This window comes from Lactuca virosa, chromosome 6, assembly GCF_052849685.1.
Source record: "Lactuca virosa cultivar CGN04683 chromosome 6, Lactuca_virosa_CGN04683_v6, whole genome shotgun sequence".
In the NCBI taxonomy this organism is placed as follows: Eukaryota; Viridiplantae; Streptophyta; class Magnoliopsida; order Asterales; family Asteraceae; genus Lactuca; species Lactuca virosa.
This window is the reverse complement of record NC_136431.1, coordinates 78,744,209-78,764,671: the sequence shown is the minus strand read 5'-3', so window position 1 is coordinate 78,764,671 and position 20,463 is coordinate 78,744,209.

Here is a 20,463-nt window from a genome sequence, read left to right as displayed (position 1 = left end):
ACATGGGAACGAGAGGACCAAATGAAGAACAAGTATCCTAACTTGTTCGAAGGAAGCCTGATGATAAGATAAAATTTCGGGACCAAATTTCCTAAATAGGGGGAGAATGTGATAACTGAGAGGATTATGTCACTAACCATCGCTAGCAATGAGTAGGAACACAATGGATGTAATAGCTTAATATTGTAATATTTGATTTAGGAGATAATAAAAATCAAATGCGCCATTACATTTATGGTTAAATCGACTGTCAGGCTCGAAAATAAGCGCCCAAAAAGTTGTACCGTCTTTAAAGCTGGTTAACGTAAACGTGATTCCAAGGATATAAGATTCGTAAAAACCTAACTCAAAATAAGAGAGTTATAGATTTTATAAAATAAAAATCAAACGCGTAATTAAAGTTAATTACGTCGAAACGGTACTTTGAGATTGGTTGAGTTTTGACAAAAAGTGCAAAGAGGAGATTCGTAGTACTCCTTTAGACAAAAACCTTTGGAAAAAGAATGCCGAAAATGGATCCGTATGAGAGAGATATGATTTTTGTAAAATCATTTATTTTTACACCCGTTAGGTACAAAAATGAAAGTCAAAACTAGCTAAATAAACCTAAAAGAGTGTTGTAGTACTCTTTGAGATCTTTACATAGATATAAAGAGGGCTTATATCGGAGCTCGCACGAAAGAGTTATGATTTTTACAAAATCATTCCGTGCACGTGATTGGATTCGAGTAGATTGCAAGTGACGTGGCTAATTTGGGAAGTGACCTATGGCCTTCTCTGGATGGAGCCACGATGATCACGCACAACACATAAGATCCTTGCGCCGGGCACACCCAAATTTCATGGCTATAAATAAAAGGCAGTGTAGAACCCATTCTTCACACCTTCTAAGCATATCTCTCAACTCTCGAAGTTGCTGCCCCTTAGAGCGGTCGTCGGTGTCCCGAGGCCGATTCAACCCTACACCAACGATCTCACACAACAAGGGTGAGTTCACGACGCCTTTTCACTATTTTAAAGGTTTTATGTGTGTGGGGGGGGGGGATACATGCTTATCAAAATGTATTTATATCTATGAATATCAATCATTGTATAAATCATGAAATCTTACGATAATGTTGTCGTAGATACTATACCTAGTTGTAAGCTATGATATTATGCCGACGAGTTATGATGTCCGATAGTCTAGGAAGAGATATTATCTAGATGTTATAATGGCAAATTCCCTAGGATAACATAGTACCTAGAAGTAATGCTAGTCAACTATTGAGATATGCAATGTACCTAATCGTTACTATGTCCAAATATCTTGTTAACCATAATTAAGGTGTATATATGTATTTCAAAATTATATATATATATATATATATATATATATATATATACACACACACACAACACACACACACAAGATAATTATGAGATCAAAAAGTTTTAATTATCAAATATAAAGTAAAAGATTTATATTATGATAGTTATAGGAAATCACTAAGGTTAATGAGTTAGTGACTATTATTATTCATCCTTAGCTTGATTAAATTCGGCTACCCCGAACATGTAATCATTAATCTTGCAAGATCTAGAAAGATATGTATAGATCTATACGGGGTTTGACACCCCCACCTACGAGTGCTAGCTACACTCCCGACAATATAACTTTCTTTATTATTCAAACATAATTCAACATCCGATGAAGCGTCGTGCGGGGAAATTATTAGTCAAACAATGTCTATTATGGGGGCTCATGGTAATACATTACAACCACCTTAGAGATCCGACTACCTAGTGGGATGCCTTAAAGTAGTAATTATATTACGTTAGGATTAATAAAGTATCCTTAAAAGATAGTAAGATAAGATTGATAAAATATCCTAAAAGATAATAAAATAGGATCGGTAAAGTATCCTATGAAGATAGTAAGCTAGGGTTGGAAAAATATCTTAAGAAAGGTTTTTCTAAAAGAAAAATGATTCTTGATATAATACAACCAAATAAAGTAGAAAATCATAAAAACCTATGGACTCACCAACATTATGTTGACATTTTCAAAATTACATGTATCCTTAGGGAGACGAGTGATAGTTGTGTAGAGGAGGATGTTGTCAGGAAAGTTTGTTGGAGTTTATTTTAGTTGTTTGTCCTTTCTAGCTATGTTCAGGAAATGTACGTGATTGATTAAACAATGTAATCCCAAAAATAAATTATAATAAATAAAGTATCGTTTGTGTTATATTTTTGTGTAATGTTCAATATATCTGTGTGCCTCGATCCAATATCCCAACGTCGCCCGGCTTGGCATTTCACCCGCCGGTTAGGGGTATGTGATTGAGGTGAGTACATGTTGGCATTTTCCCATTTTGGGGTACATGGCTAAATCATTTTTAACATAATGAAATACTAATGCTTCGATATGTAAGACGTTTTGAAATGAAAGTGTTAAATACTTTTGGAAAGAATGTTTTGAAAGAATGCCTTGAAGGGAAGAATGTTTTTGAAAACAAAGAACATTTTAGAAGAATGAATGTTTTGATAATGTGTTTAAAATGTTTTAAAATATAGATGCTTTACATTTGAAATGAATATTTTGATACTAATGTGTGGAATATGTAAAGTATGGAAAGTAATGAAAAGAATGATACTAACGTATGAAATGTGTAAAGCATGGAAAGTAATGAAAAGAATATATTGATCAAGCTATGATGTCCCCGTAATGGGATACAGATGGATATATCAGGGTGGCGCTTCCCGTTCGCGAGATAGATTGCGTAATGGAAATGATGCCTTGGTGGACTAATTTTGTTCTTTCCACCTTGGTGTAGACTTGATGATATTGCTAGGCCCCAAGTATAATAATGGCAACGATTCACCACCGAAATTAGCCTTAATGATAAAAGTGAACGGAATGTGGAAATATGTCTTTTGAAATTAAATGATAACATAGGGAATGATATGTATGATGTGTATGAAATGAGTTTTCTTTGAAAATGCTTGAAAATATTTATGGTCTAAAAGTAATTTATGGTATGTGTGAAATAAGATTTCATATAACTACATTGAAATTCATTTGGTAATAAACCTACGTATCTCACAAGATATTTTTGTCTTATGTATCTCTTTTTAATACCATCTATCCCAGGTTTTATTCAAGGATAAATATGATAGATGTAAGTAGAAGTTATGAAACAGAGAAAGGAGTGGAATTCTTTAGGTTCCTTATTTATTGTATGGATGTAATTATTATTTTCTTGCTATGGTTTGTATGATTCTTAATGTAACACCCATATTTTTAATTATAAATATTTTTGTGGGACCGGTTTTTAGTAAATGAGGGTTAATACCCGAATGTTTTATAACCATAGCATTTAAAAAGTTTGAAATTTTGGGGTGTTATAGTTTGGTATCGGAGTTATAGCTTACGCGAATTAGGATTGGATCATTCCACTCCTAGGGTTAGACTTTGATTATGGAATGTGTGAATAATTCATAGGATTTCTATGCCTTACGTTATGTAGAATCTTGTGAAACAAGTGATAGAAAGGAATTTCCATGCTAGATGTCGATGATGTCCTAGATAAGTTAAATGAACTTGTATAAAGATACATTGAATGCTTCTAAAGTGAGTAATGGAAGTAGGACTAGTGTATGGATGATCTAAACCAGTGGATCAAAACCTCCTAAGTGGTGAATTCAAGGTCAGATATGTATGATATTGGTCTAATAGTATAAGGACCGTACTATTATAAACACATAATACTTACCCAAACTTGGTGGAACTATGAAAGAGTTTTGTGAAATGTGGTAAAGATTTGAGTGAGTTATGGACTTAATGAACATATACCTTGGGTCAAATAAGAGTCATAAAGGAGTTTAGAGCATGTCTAAGGGATAGTGGGAAATTTATGACAATTTTGCCTTTTCTATCAAAGTCAAACAACTAGTGTAAAATGAAAATTAATGATGTACATTTGACACACGTTTGAAATTGAGTTTGTATCCATTAAGTGCTATTGGTAGTGAGTTAGAAAAAAAGGAATGAAGTGAATGGAGACATTTAATTTGGTAACAATCAAGTAGCTAAAAAGGGACATAATTGACTTTTGGTAAAAATCTAAAATGGGACAAGAATTGGAATTCAAAATTTATGATTATGAAACTAGTTGAAGTTAGTTATTTGGGACAAGCCTATGATACTACCTAGGAATGATAACTTCAGATTACAAGCGAGTTGATTAAGAAAAGAATGGAAGGGAATCATGAATTCCATAATTAGATGAAAGTAAATACTCTGATATGATTGACGATAGTGGAAAGTTAGCACAATGACCTATTTAGCGAAATGGTTATATGATGATGAAATAGAGATAGTATTAGAAATCGCGACGAAGACAATTTGGGAAGGAGTATGATGCATTTGAATCAATGAGATCTATTAGAATCCTAAGGAGTTGGCAACCAGGCGACGACAATATCGAGTGTCGAGTGTGGTGGTAACTGTGGAAGGAGTGTGTCCTTGTGAAACCATGACACTAGTAAAAGGAGAATAATGGTGCATTGACATAATACATTAGACTATTGAGTGAAGTTACTACAAGGAATAAAGAATATTGTGAACTACCTGAAGGTATTTATTTATCCTGAAAGAAGACAAACAACATGAAAACTGCCTCAAATCGTGCAAATAATGGAAACTAGAAAGTGACAATGATAAGTCTATGAGAGTACCTTACCCTACGGTACTTGTCTGTAGTGGTGAATAGTCTAAAGGGAGAAATTTTGTAATCCCTACTTATAAGTTCTATTATTTGTGATGAAAAGTTAAGATTTCTCAAAGAACGTGATGAAGGCGCCAGAACGAATAAGACTCCAAGATGTGATATCTTGATGATGAAGGAGCTGTATCCGGAAAGTGTTCTATGATTGATCAAGGAAGAAGACGATTTCACATGAAGGAACATTAAAGAACTCAAATTAAACATCAAAAGATTTTATAGTACTAACTATTTGTGGACAAGAATGAACACATGAAGTTTATTAAAAAGGACTGTCAAGAAGACGATGATGAGTAAAGGAAAATTTTGAACTTCCCATGGATGAGTCAAAGAGACGAACTACTATAGTGAAAGAATTATAGGGTTACTTGGACCTTTAAAGAAATTCCCTCATTTCTTTTAAGGGTTAGATGATAAAAAGGATACAAAAGTGTGATGATGACATCTTTCAAGAGCTCAAAACACTATGGAGTCTGAATAAGAGCAACATATGGCTCTTGGAATTATGATTGACATGAACGAATCAAGGATACTAGATTTAGATCTTCCAAGTTATGCAACCTGATGACACGAACCGAACACACTCAAGTACAATTGAATACTAGGGTTGAGTATTGATTTTAAACTAAATTAAACAACCAAATAAGGAGCGGGGAAAACTTAATGGTTAGATCGTATGTTATGAGTTCATATAGAAAATAGGGCTTCAACACAGAGCATTATGGGTCACTCAACGGTGAACTAACAAAGTGTTGAATGCAAGAGTCGAGTACCTGATCACTAATGTTGAAGGACATGAATGATGATATTATGATAGGAGCCACATGCGATCAATGGTGAAAGGAAAAGGTTGACTTCGAGGTCCATAAGGATTAAAAGTGTTTCTATGAAGAAATAAACAAAACATCTTGCTACATGATGAGGATTATCTTGTGATTTAAACCTTAAAAGAAATGCCTCCATTTCTTTTAAGGGGTAGATAGACAGGAAGAATCAAGTTACAAGTGACGAGATGTTTCAGACCCAACAAGGTTTTGAGAGTTGAGTTGAAACAATACCATGAGCTTTAGAACTTTTTGTCATGTTATCCTTAGGCTTGCATGCCTAAGAAATACGTTAACTCATGAAATGAGATTTTAGGTTTGACATGTCAGTTAAATTGAATGAAAGGAGATAGAGACATGATTCAGGAAGTTTAAAAGAAAACTTAAATTGGAATGTGTGATGCACTTTAATGTAAATATCATGTTTTATGCTTAAGGGTATAATATAGTGCAATGAACTAAGAATGATAAGCATTGCAAATAATGAAATAGAAATGGATCTTATGAGTACCATAGTGCATTTTGACATGTAGGCCATATGAGACGTTGGTATGTAGGCCATGCAAATTGTTGAGAGAAAAACTTGAGACACACTTGAACAAACGTTAGAACAAGTATAGTTGCGGAATAGTTTATCTCAAAGGATCTAAAAGCTCAACAATAATAATAAGTTAACAAGTTAGATAATTAGAGATTTAGTTGCAGAAATGTAAGGAAATATAAATGACAGCAGGTGATATATCAAGTATACACATAAGTTGATTCATAACATGGAATGCATTCAAACCAAGTTAGTAAGTGAGATCAAACTTAGTGATTAAGTCATGAATAACTTGCTTTGAAGAGAAATAATATTCAGTTATGTTCTAGTGAACTTTAAGAGTAAGGAGAGATTTAGGATGCGTAATCAGATAGAAGTGAGAGATGTAATTGATAGCATAGAAGTTGTATTGAATAAGAAAGATTGAGCTCAATATATAGAGACTCTGGAATTACATTGGATCAAATCTCTAAGAGTAGCCATGCAAGGCATACTGGACAATAGAGAGTATTACAACAAAAGTAGATAAAGTAAAGTAATCTAGTAAGAAAGGCTGATGTTGATGATGACTTCGGATGAGGTTGCTGATGAAGGTCTGACTGCGGATCCTTGAGAGTTGCGGTAGCTTAAGTTCAAGAGGGTCACTTTTATGATTGTACAATTTCCCCCTAAGTGACCTCTTTAACTTCTCTTCAGTTATCAAGTTTTAAGAACTTGATTAGAATCCACCAAAACTTTCTGATAATTTCCAACCAGGTGATCCTTCTTAAAATTTCGAACTTGACTTCGGCAGTCGTGTGCTTTGATCTTTCAACTGCGGTTCGACAAATTTCAAGTTGCTTCCTTGTGAGGCGATTCATGGCAGTCATAGGAATGAAGTATTTTATTTTATCGGCCTTCCTTTTGAAAATGACTCCAAGTTCTGGGAAGTTTGTTGCACCTAGGGATCTTTATTGATAACCTTCGGTAGGCATCGGTGCAGGATCAAGTGGTGGTAGATCGAACTTTTTGGCAATTGTAGGGTAGATGTCTGCATCAATCTTTGCAAAGTCACAGACGGTTTCCCTCAGAAATGTGCTTGCCCTTTCAAGTGCTACCTTCATCTTTGGATACTTCTCGCTTTTGTTTTGGAACACCTTTGCTATCAGGAAGACTTCTTCTGGGTTCATACATGGGAAGTCAGCTTGGGTGCGGACGTAGTCCTGATTCCTTCTTGTAAGAGTATATTGAATGAAGTCAGCTTTCATGAATTTCCGAGGTTTAAAGTTCTTGACTGCGGATGGTCTATCATTTGACCAGATTTTCTCTATGGAAGAAGAATGTTTGGCATAGAAACGATTGTGTCTTTCGAATTCCATAGGCAGTCTCTTGTGATCAGGTAGGCTACGGTCAAACTGCTCAAATACAGTGAAGTATTTAGCATTTGGGGAGATTGGAACATCCCAGTAACCATCAGAAGGGGGTTCAGCATAGGTAAGGTAGGGTTTGTAGTCATCATCCATCAGTCTTCTGTGGGGATTGATCCAGGAATTGACTAAGGATTCATCCATGGTGACGTCGAGTCCGTTTTCTCTCCAGACGAGTTCCGCAAATTTGGCTGCTTTCCAATCTGCTTTCTTTTGTTTCGTTCTGGGAGAGTCGTTGGAGTGTTCAGATGACATGTTGGATGCAAGATTCTTGAATTGGGGAGGAGTCTCCGGTCGCTCAGGAGAACTTTCTTGAGTGATTTTCGGTTGCAGTGGAGACTGATGCGGTGGTGTTTGATGTGGTGGTGTCTGATGAGGAGATGGTTGCGGTGAGGGAATTTTTTCAGTTATGATGGGGGGGGGCTCCTATGATGAGAGACGTTGTTTGAATGATGGTCTTCATCACTTCCCCCTCTCGAGGAATGCAAAACTGGAGCATCCTCAAGCCATTGTTTAAGACCATCAACTTTGGCACATACCTCCTGGAATTGAGCTTTAAGAGCATCAGCCAGTTGCTGATTGTCTGGGATGGCGGTGTTGAAGAGTAGTCGATGAATCTCCTTTGTAAGTTGAAGAATCTCGGGGCCATAAAAATTTTGATGGGTTTTGAGCAATACATCATTCCTATGGTGTACATGCAAACCCTAATAGCTTTTGGATCTAGTTTGTCTAATGAACATGCAATTGATAATCCAAAGCCATACACCCTAGATCTATCTTATAAGAACTGAAATAAGGGTTTAGTAATTACCTTAGATTGTTATATAGTAATAACAATCAATTCCTTGCTTTGATTGGCTTCAGAAAGCTTAGTGCCTCAAGTGTTGCACCTCTAATGGAGTCACAAACACCACTAAGCAACTTGGATGAAGAGGGAGGAGAGAGGAGGCACCAAAAACGGCTGGAAACCCTAAAGGATTACTTGTCCACGTTTTTGGGGCTTAAGGGTCCTTTATATACATGTAGGCTATTAGGGTTCACAACTAGGAAACCCTAATCTGGCTGCTTAAGCCCTAAGCAGCCCATGGACTCCTTTAACATATCTCTTGGACGAATTCCTTATGGGCTTCCCATAGAATTCGTCCAACCTATATTATTAAGGTAATCCATAGCCTAATTGCAATTATCTTATAATTACAAATCCAGTCCCCTAAGTTTAATTAATCTCTTTTAGCCACTAAATTAATTCTTAATTAATTCTTGACTAATATTAATTAAACAATATGATTTCTCCTTTAATATACTATTCTTATAATATATTAATAAATCATAATTAAACCTTTCTCTCCTTAATTCATCCTACATATTGCTATGGTGAAGGCAACCCAAAAGGACCATGCTTATAATCGGGTCAAGTACATACCAAAATAGTTATGGACTTAGACACTAATCCAACAGTCTCCCACTTGGATAAGTCTAATAACTATTCTGTATAACTTCAGAACCTGATCAGCAATCGTAGCTTTCAAAAGCTGCTGTCAACTCTGATCTTATAAGATACGCGTGTCCTTTAGATAAGGGATTATATATTCCTCCATTATCAAGATATCGTATAGACGCGAGACATGGATTTAAATCATTCTCTCTGTCTATGTATTGTTTCCCGACATCTGATTTATGACGACTGAGAACAGACTACAATTGAACACATCAACTTAGTCCCGGCTTGGCCAAGCGCTTAGGGTGTCATCACTAAATCATCGAGGGGCCCACAGATATCGCTTTTATCCGACTTTGGGTAAAAAGAATGGATAAACTTCGACTCAAATGCTTGCTTACACCAACTAATCGAATCACACACAACAATAAGTTTTATAACACAAAGTTACTGGTGCGTTTACTTATCATCAATGTGCAACCGACCAGCAAATAACAACTCACACATCTCGGTTTCAAGAATATACAATGTTATCGTCTCACTAATCACCGGTGATAAATCCATGAAGTGATTCAAGTGAGCGTGGGTTTAATCCAATACTTTAATCTTATCAAAGCACTCATGAACTCTGCAGCAAACTTGTGCTATGTCTAAACGCTTTAGACAATCTACAGACAAATTCATGACAATCTTCCTTCATACCTACTTCCAACGTATGACCGACTGTGGAGGTTCGAATAACCCAATTATTCTGGAAGTCAAAACATGCAAAGTGAAACACAATAATAATATTAATCCTATATGGCCCCAAAACTTTTGAGCGTAAATAAAACACTTTTATTTAAACACCATATTGATTACTCATTATTCATTGCTTACTGTTTCAGAAAATCAACTTGTTACTTGAATTACAACAATAATTATCCCATGCTCCAAGCATGCACACTTTGTTTCCTATGGTCCATGCTTTGTGAAATAGATCAACTGAAAACTTTTCCAATGATGCTCATTTCACAATTCCTAATCCTCATCGTTAGTGTAAGAACACAAGGTTCTTGCCACTACTAGAATACGTTAGATTCTAACATTTTATGCAACGATCCTTTCGCAAAGTCATAGCACAAAAGTCACCAGGACTTGGCTAATGAAATTACAAAGTCTCTATCAGAAATTATTACAAACAATTCTATAGATGTGATGTCTCTCACTCAAAGTACATTCCTTTGAACATCCTTTTGCATAAAGTTTTCTAATCTAGACATAAATTCTCAATTTCCAACTCCTAATATGGAAATCATTTCCATATTTGCCATATAACAACTCATTCTAAATAGAATCTTATCTATTCATAATAATGTCGATATGGTCCATCCAATACTATACTTCCAACTACTCACAAGCAACAAATCCTTGGCGAACCTTAGATCGTCCTTTGATAGTTGTTTAATTATTTTAGTCAAATCCAGTTCTAGTCCTTTTTCCCTCTTAATGCCCTAGGCATTTGGAAAATTTTAGAATGGTCAAATATTATAGCATTTGCAATCGATCCTATACCCTAAGCGTATGGGACACGATGCATAATGTCTTACATAAAGATATGATACTTTATCAATCTTCTGCCATAATATTTTATGTGTCACGTTCTCACAATTCGAACTATGAAGAGGGATGCCGTAATCATAATCGAAATTTGAGAACACACTATGTATCCTTTGACTAAATTTATTAAAATTTCTCAATCTAAGCTTTAGATACTGAAACGAAGTATAATATTCTCTCCCTTAATTATAGCAAAACAATTTTTCAACCCTTGCGACTTTGCAAAGTATAACTCTTGTTTTCTATAATTAATATCGCTAAATTGCAATACTTACCACAATAATCATGCTCCCACTAACATGATGATTATTTTCTTACCAGCATAACACTTATGCTCCCACTAGCTTTGACATGTATTCAGAAAACAGCTGTACTTCTAGAAGACAATGCTTATTGAATTCCTTAAGTTCATATTTCTAACACTTGATACTTTGATAAGCCTTTATCTAAGCTTTTTAAGCTCATACATCTTTGCCTTAGATAGCTCACATGTGTGTCTAAACAATTCAGAATTTATGTTACTAAGTCCCAAATGTTCAGACCTATTGCCAAATCTCACAATTCGAACTATGAAAAGGGATGCCGTAATCATAATCGAATTTAAGAATACAATTTTCACAATTGCTATCTTCTTAAAATCTCTCTTAGTGAAAGCATTTCCTCACAATCATTTTCATGAAGGAGGGAAACCTTATGACACTTAGATTTTATGATGTATGTGTTCCTATCCATGTGAATTTGTCAAAACGAAAGTTTGCGACAAATCCAAAACCATATGGACTGAACTTGTTCAATCTTGATTTCTTGCCTCATGGTAACACGAGTGCCCACCATGTCTTCCAAGTGGTTTAGCAACTCACCCTTACATATCAATGTACTTTCCATTGATCAAGGTGCTTTGTCTTTATGCATTCAAATCAGAACTCATAGAACTCACATACATATTTAGCTTAATTGGAATGGCACAGAAACAAAATAATGTCAACACGATAGGTTATAAACCTCAAGTCGTGCGCTAGTGATGATTAACTAGGTTTACTCTAAATTTGTTCTTGAACCTTTTCAAGACCATTAAGACTCCCACTGACTCCTTGACATATAAGATTCTTTTGTCAAGAAACATTTCTTGACAAACAAATATTCAAGAGTTAGTGCAGCCTCTTGTCAAGTTTAACACTTCACACAACTGGTCCTGGTTGGTCTTTGTCTTATCCAAGACATCACAACTTACCAATTTCAAATGTGCAAGAATAAGAAAACTTTTCCAAATTCCACATTTGACGAGTGTTATAAACCTACTTAAGACTTGTCACTCAAGTCACAATCTTGGAGTATGACTCTTAAGACTTGATATTGGAACGAAGTATGATTGACTTCTTGATTTTAACTATTTCCATAATTCTCGATTCCTCTTCTTATACATACAAATGCACTAAGACTCACTTAGAGGACCAATTGAGAAATAGTTCTTAATCATTAAGACTTATTATAAAACACAATAAAAGGTACTCTCCCTTCTTCTTAGAATAGATAAACTTTTATCTTTCTGCCTACTTGATTCTTCTTATTCGTTCTGCTATTGATTGAAACTCTTTCAATCAACTCAGAATTATACTTAATCTTATAAGTATAACCATATTTACTAAACTTTAGTAAATCATGACGAATATATTTATCACTCTTGTGGTGGACTTGATCAACGCACAACCTAATGTACTCGATCTCCTAGTCCTTCTCTTGACACTTTGCCAAAGAATTAGTCTAATTTCCAAATATGAAGTTTCTCATTCATCACGCAACCAAGTTGCATGACTCCAAGTTTCTGTCCAACTGAAACTTGGGCGATGAGAATCTTCCCTTATTTGGAAAATTCTCGACATTTCCACAAATAACATAATAAAGAATCCATTATTGCTAACAATAGAAACAATCAAACATCAATTTTTCATACACACCATTGTAACGATAAATAAATAAGACAAAATCAAATTTTATTTTACTGCGGAAAAATTTGTCCTTACAATGCAATTCAAATGTAAAACTATGCTATTTCATATTTCTTATCATTCTACTAACCCTAGAGTAGCAGCTCAAAAATCTAATCCTCGAGTCCATGCGATCGAAATCCATTTCTTTATGATCAGATTCAGCACGCTTCTTCCTTAAGCTTCCTCTCTTTTCTTTGATCCTGCAAAAAAAACATCAAAATGTAGTCTTATCACATCATGTATTAAGAATCAAAGAATAGGAACTTATAGAGTTAGTTAATAGATTTTACCTGAAGTAGAGCAATATGTCTTGACTCTCCCATCTCTTAGATCTCTCAGGTAAACAGGGCAGCTTCGTCTCCAATGCCCCTTCTTTTGGCAGTAGAAGCAGATGGACTCTTTTGGAATGGCACAAGGAACTATCTCAGAATTTACCTTTTCTGGATTTCCAATGTCACAATTTTCAATGTCCATTGAAGTTTGGGAGTTTGATTTGCCAGACAAATTTGCTCGATTAGCACGCCAAATCATTTCTGATTCAGCAGCTATAAGAAAATAGGTCAAATCAATGAGGGTCACGTCATGGTCCATCATATAGTACTCTCTAACGAACTCACTATATGATTCAGGAAGTGACTGAAGAACCCAATCAACAGCCAACATTTCTGAGATATCGACACCCATCATCCTTAACCTGTCAATGTGTGACTTTATCTCTAAGACATGTGCACACACAGGTTTCCCATCTTCGTGTTTACTTGCCAAAAGGGATTGAGTGAGCTTGAACTTTTCAAGCCTTCGAACTTGTGGGTTCGGGAGAATAACTGGAGGAGGTGGACGAAGTGAAGCATGACTCCCATTTCCTTGATCGTATCGTGGAACGTCATCTTCATTCGGAAAGCTTGTTCCAAGGGACTTGGGAAGACCATTGTAAGATTTAGACATCTACAAAACAGGAGAAAAAACAAGTTAGTTGATAAAAATCCTTGATGTAACACCCAAATGAAACATCAAGGCTAGGATCCAACACAATACTCTACAACCTAGAAGAGTGATGTCGTAATCTAGTTGCAGAATATTTGAAGGTAGGTAAATGACGATTTACCAATTCCACCATGAAAAACCAAAAAAAAGTTTAAGTTTTAAATGAATTGAAACTCCTAGATCTTTTGAGATTCATTGAACTTTTCAATGGCATGTTTAATCTCGATTATGCCCTTCAAGTTTGCGACTGGGATGCCGAGGATCACAAACAAGGTGTGAATAACCATACGAATCACATGGTGCACCCAATTGGTACTATCACCTAATCAATGTGTCGGTTATTCACACACACTCCATTGATCTATGATAAACATCGAGCCATCCTTCGCCACCAATGCCAAACCCAAATTAGTGTGCCGGTTAACCACACACGCTCCACTAACGTTTCGACAGGGGTACAAAGTGTAATTCCATGGATTAGCATACAATTCCACATTTTTCCTAAAGTAACTATGATTTGGGAATTTGTAAAAGCATGTAGTTACTTTGTACTTCATTATACTTACAATGGAAGGTTTCTTCCTATCCTACCCGTTCGGCTAACGACCCTCCACTAGTCAAGAGTGCGGTGGGTAAGACTAGATACCCATTCAATCGCCATTTTATAGGCAATTTCCTTAAACACCCCTTATAGACCAGCTTCGTGAATGAGGCCTACTAACGGTAAGACTGACTCATTACTCATATATATAATATTAGACTTTTAATGTTACATATATATAGTATAGGGTGTATTTTACACTTTTAAAATACTAGGTGGTTCAATTTAATAAATTATACTTTTAATTTAATCAAATGTAAACCAAAACTTTATGGAATTATTAAATCTCTTTTAATTATACACTTTAATTAATTAATAAAACCATATGCGTGTAATTTGAACTTTTTAAAAAAATACGAGGGTTTTAGAATTTAACATTTCAAAATTAAACTTTTAATTAACTTTTAAATTCCAAAACTTGAGGGCAAGTTTTGAAACATTTCAAAACATTAGAGTTTAGAATTAAAATATTTCAAAATTAAACTTTTAATCAAAAATTTAAATTTCAAAACTTGAGGGCAAGTTTTGAAACCTTTCAAAACATTAGGGTTTAACTATTTAAATTTCAAAAACAAAACTTTTAAGTTCAAATTTAAACTATAAAACCTAAAGGGGAAAATAGAAACTTTTTCACAAGATAATTTAAATCTTAATTACAAATAATCAATCTTTATCTAATAAAACAAAAGATTATCTAAATTTTGACAATTATCTTCTATTTTGGCAAGGAAAATAACCCAATATCAATAAAAATCGGATCTTATGAATTAAAAATGTTTATGGTAACTATCCCAAGCCAAAACAGCAAGAAAATCGCCAAAAAACGCTGCCAGACTCGCTGACTCGTCGAGTCAGCACTGGACTCGTCGAGTACCCAGTGGACTCGGCGAGTTCAGTCATGGACTCGGCGAGTCCAGCCCCAAAATTCAAAAAAAATCGTTTTTCAGCCAATTTTCGATCAAGCAAGCATCAAATTCACTAACAAATAGCCCTACGCTCTGATACCACTGATGGGTTTTGGGCAATACATCATTCCTATGGTGTACATGCAAACCCTAATAGCTTTTGGATCTAGTTTGTCTAATGAACATGCAATTGATAATCCAAAGCCATAAACCCTAGATCTATCATATAAGAACTGAAATAAGGGTTTAGTAATTACCTTAGATTGTTATATAGTAATGACAATCAATTCCTTGCTTTGATTGGCTTCAGAAAGCTTAGTGCCTCAAGTGTTGCACCTCTAATGGAGTCACAAACACCACTAAGTAACTTGGATGAAGAGGGAGGAGAGAGGAGGCACCAAAAATGGCTGGAAACCCTAAAGGATTACTTGTCCACGTTTTTGGGGCTTAAGGGTCCTTTATATACATGTAGGCTATTAGGGTTTACAACTAGGAAACCCTAATCTGGCTGCTTAAGCCCTAAGCAACCCATGGACTCCTTTAACATATCTCTTGGACGAATTCCTTATGGGCTTCCCATAGAATTTGTCCAACCTATATTATTTAGGTAATCCATAGCCCAATTGCAATTATCTTATAATTACAAATCCAGTCCCCTAAGTTTAATTAATCTCTTTTAGCCACTAAATTAATTCTTAATTAATTCTTGACTAATATTAATTAAACATATGATTTCTCCTTTAATATATTATTCTTATAATATATTAATAAATCATAATTAAACCTTTCTATCCTTAATTCATCCTACATATTGCTATGGTGAAGGCAACCCAAAAGGACCATGCTCATAATCGGGTCAAGTACATACCAAAATAGTTATGGACTTAGACACTAATCCAACAGTCTCCCACTTGGATAAGTCTAATAACTATTCTGTATAACTTCAGAACCTGATCAGCAATCGTAGCTTTCAAAAGCCGTTGTCCAACAGTCTCCCAAAAGGACCATGCTCATAATCGGGTCAAGTACATACCAAAATAGTTATGGACTTAGACACTAATCCAACAGTCTCCCACTTGGATAAGTCTAATAACTATTATGTATAACTTCAGAACCTGATCAGCAATCGTAGCTTTCAAAAGGACCATGCTCATAATCGGGTCAAGTACATACCAAAATAGTTATGGACTTAGACACTAATCCAAAAAATTTAGCGATAAAGATCGTTGAAGTCTGTTGATGGTAGATTGAAGGAATGAGATGGTGGACTCATAGGCAGTGTGAGTCTCAACTATCAGCTTTTGTGAGTGAGTTGACTGGTCCGCAATGGCTGTTTGTAAAGCTGCCTTGATTGCGGATACCTCAGAGATGAGGCGCTCCGCAGTAGCCATGAATTGCTTATGATCAGCCTGGCGACTTGTATCCAGGGATCAGATTCCCATTTCAACTTTCAGAGAAATTCTATCAGCAGCCAGTCGTTCACGGGTTTCCAGTCTTTCGATTCTTTCAATTAAGGACTGCGGTCCTGGAATGTCTTCAGGTTTCGGTTGAGTGGGATTAACCGCAGCTAGAATCTGATCTACTTTGGCTTGTAGACTCAGAAATTCTTTTCTGGACACAGCCATCTTCTTTTTATTCTTTTTCTCTTTCGGCTTGGAGGTTGAGTGTTGAGAGCCACTCGATTCTTCTTCCTCATCAAACATCATCAAATCATCATCGGAAGGGTTAGGTTGATTTACCTCATTGAGATCAAAATCATCGAATCCGAAGGTAGGAGCGAAGCTAACTTCAATTGCGGTTCCCTCTTCTTGAGAATCTCAAATAGTTGGAGTTGGAGTTGGAGGGAGCTTAGATGTACCTTGACCACCATGAGTGGACTGAGCCTTGCGGATCGTCTCAGCCATTGCGGACATCCACTCTTGTACTTTTAGAATGGTGGCTACAGTATTGGCGTTGTTGATTGCGTCCGCCCAATACTTGGCTATGGATTGAATCTCCTGTTGTTTCTGTTGAAGTTGCTTGATTTGCTGATCCTTCCTTGCTTGAAATGCCCTACGGAAAGCGGCATATTTCTTGATATCGGATTTAGAAACCGGAGTGTAATGTAACCATGAATCATTTGATTCATCACCGTCAAATCTTTGGAATCGCACCGAGGTGTCCCTCAGGTCCACGGATGCTTGCACATTGGTGCTCACCGTGCCTAAACCACCTGTAAAAGATGTAAGTAGAGTAGGATTTCCTGAGCTTCCTCGGTCTCCTTGACCAGTGGTCAAGTCTGGCCTCGGCTCAGTTCTGGCAAAGGCGGAAGAATTGCCCTGTGGTTGGGAAGGTGTTTGCAGTGTTTGGGTTACAGACAAAAGGATGGAGTTCAACTCCTTAGGGGAAAAGAAGTGTAGACGGGAAGCCGTGGAGACCTTAGGACGAGAACCAAATCCATCCCCTTGGGAGTGAGCTGGGGGTGAGTCTCCACGTTGAGTTGAAACAGATACACTTTCTGTGTCTGAGTGGAATTCGATGGTGGTATTAAATGGGTCTGCGGCCACCCCAAGGACTACCGGAGCCTTTTGAGAGGCTTCGACATCTGTCAGGTCACGCATTTGGTCTGTGGGATTGGTTTTTCTTTTCTTGAGGATGGAGATGGGTTGTGTATCCTCATCAGAATCACTCATAGAGGGAGAGTGAGATCGATTTTCGGTTGATTCGTCATCTGAGGGCACAGTTTGTATGATTTTTCGTTTCTTCGAAGGTTCAGCTTGTTTGGGAGCATCTTTCTTCTTTGGGGTTCCATGTTTCTTGGAGACGTTGTGGGGGCCTTGATGGGCTGAGGCTAACTTCTTGCGTCTTTTTGATAAAGACAAGTTGGATAGAGTGGTGGAGGATGGGACTGCGGTACTACCAGGGATGGTAAGTGTGGATGTGGCTTGTAGAGGCGGGGTAGGAAGGTATGGGTTAATACCTTCCGTAGCCTCTATATGGTCTGTGACATCAGTAGTTTCAAGACCAAGGGTAGATAGAATGTGGACTGGTAGCCGTCTGATGGGTCCAAAAACAGATTGATCAGTAGAGGGATTGTACCTTTTAAGATCTTTGGTGATGAAGAGGTTGGTATCGGTGCCCATGCTAATTCCTGCATCCGCATGAAGATCTGAGATGCATAGAGACCAGAACCTAGCAAAAGTGAGTTCGGTAGGGTTTTCTCTTGGACTCTCTTTGGGAATGTACTGCAAGAAGTCATCCCATAAGATCTGACTGTAGTTTACATCGTGGCCAGTGAAAATGCTCCACGCCAACTCCAATAGCTTGAGACCCATATTATCAGTGCCTCCGGTTCGGCCTGACAAGCTGCGGATCACAAAGTGGCAAACGAATTGCCACACCGCAGGCAACTAATATTTATTGAATTCGCCTATGCCTTTGATCTTCTTCTGGTAACCCATTTGGTAGAGTGCAGAAAGAATGTCCGCCATGCTTGGAGTGAAAACCTTGGTTGACGGATGAACTAGCAGATTGATGACAGTGAGGAATTTTTCCTTAGTCAAAATGACCAAAGAATCGTTCACCAGATTCAGATGCACCTCTTGAAGATTTTCGAGGGGTCGATATGCAGAGAAGGCACATTTGAAGAGAGTTGAAAGAGGAACCACATCTGTGAATGAATCGAAGGGGCCAAACAGTGGGTGATTGGTCAGAAACTTGATCATCAACTTGATCGGAGCATTGTATGAGGAATGCTCTTCGAACACAACCCTAAAATTACTTGAAGCAATCGTTGGCATTTGGTTCCTTGATGCAGAGTCTTAACCAGTAGGGTTTGCTGAGGCAGATGCCTTGGAATGTTTCTTCGAAATGCCGGATTTCACCATTTTTTTGAGAGTTGAAGAAAGTTGCAGAAACAGAGTGCAAGAAGATGAAGGAGAAGAAGTTCGATGTTCAGAAAGCGTAAACCTTTCTTGGGAAGAAGAAGGGGGTTTTATAGTGGCGAATTTGGAACGGTAATTGATTTTACCCTAAGTGAGATTAGGTAAGGTAAAAAACGTTTGGGTGTTTTCTTTGATTGAGAGATGAAATCTCAGCCACATATTAAGAAAAGGTTTAATTTATTTTTCGAGATTTACCAAAAAGGATTAGCATTTAATGAAGTGTCAGTCTAATACATAACGTCTGAAGAACGTGTGGTGAGGGTGGGTTTAATCTGTTGTGTAAAAGGGGAAGATGTAACGGATTAGATGTTTTGGGGTAATGGGAAGGGACAGGTTAAAAAGGATTTGTTTATGGAAAAACGTTCTTTTTGTCATCATACCTAAAATAGGTCTGACACAAGGTTTATTCAAAAAAGGAAATGGGACAGTTACACAAGGAATGTTTTTTTTAATGTTTTTCTTATTTAATGAAGGATCATTAAATAGCACACCATGATTCAAGAATTAATGAAACAGTTGAGAAAACAATCAATGTGGTTGCGGATTGAGATTTCATTGCGGATGGATCATTTGTCATTGCGGATGGGCGGTTGGATGACTGCAGTAGAAAAACTGAGGAGAACACTTGAACAAAAATTAGTAACAACAAACAATAAGGACTATTGAAAGATAAATATGATATATGGTTGTGGTACATATACTGAGGTACACATGATATACCAAAACCATCTATCATAAGTAACTTCAGTTAGGACCGCAATAGAGACCAAGGATGGTCTGCGGTACCTATCAATTCAAAAGGAATTATGGGTCCGGATTCATCATTCCTAACATTTGTAAGAAACTGTTGAGTTTTGTAGAGTCAAGTGCCTTTGTGAACACATCAGCAATCTCTTCATGAGTATGGACAAAAATTAGTTCAATGTTACCTTTCAGGATGTGGTATTTGATGAAGTAATACTGTAGTTCAATATGCTTTGTCTTGGAATGCTGAATTGGATTGTGAGAAATCGCTATAGAACTTTTAGAGTCATAGTAAATTAGTATCTGCAGTATTCTGTATCCGTAGTCCATAAGTTGTGTTTTCATCCATAAGACTTGTGAACAACAGCTGGCTGCGGCCACATATTCAGCTTCTGCGATAGACAGTGATACAGAATTTTGTTTTCTTGATGACCAGCTGACGAGTCTTCCACCCAGAAATTGACATCCACCTGAGGTTCTTTTTCGATCTAGTCTGCATCCGACATGATCCACATCAGTGAATACCTGTAGGCTGAAGTCATTTCCTGCGGGGTACCATAAGCCAAGAGTATTGCTACCCTTTAAGTATCTTAAAATCTGCTTGGCTGCGGTCATGTGTGACATTTTTGGGTCAGCCTGGTACCTTGCGCATACACCTGTTGCAAAAACGATGTCTGGTCGGCTTGCGGTGAGGTACATTAATGAGCCAATGATACCTCTATAAGTCTTGTGATCCACTGA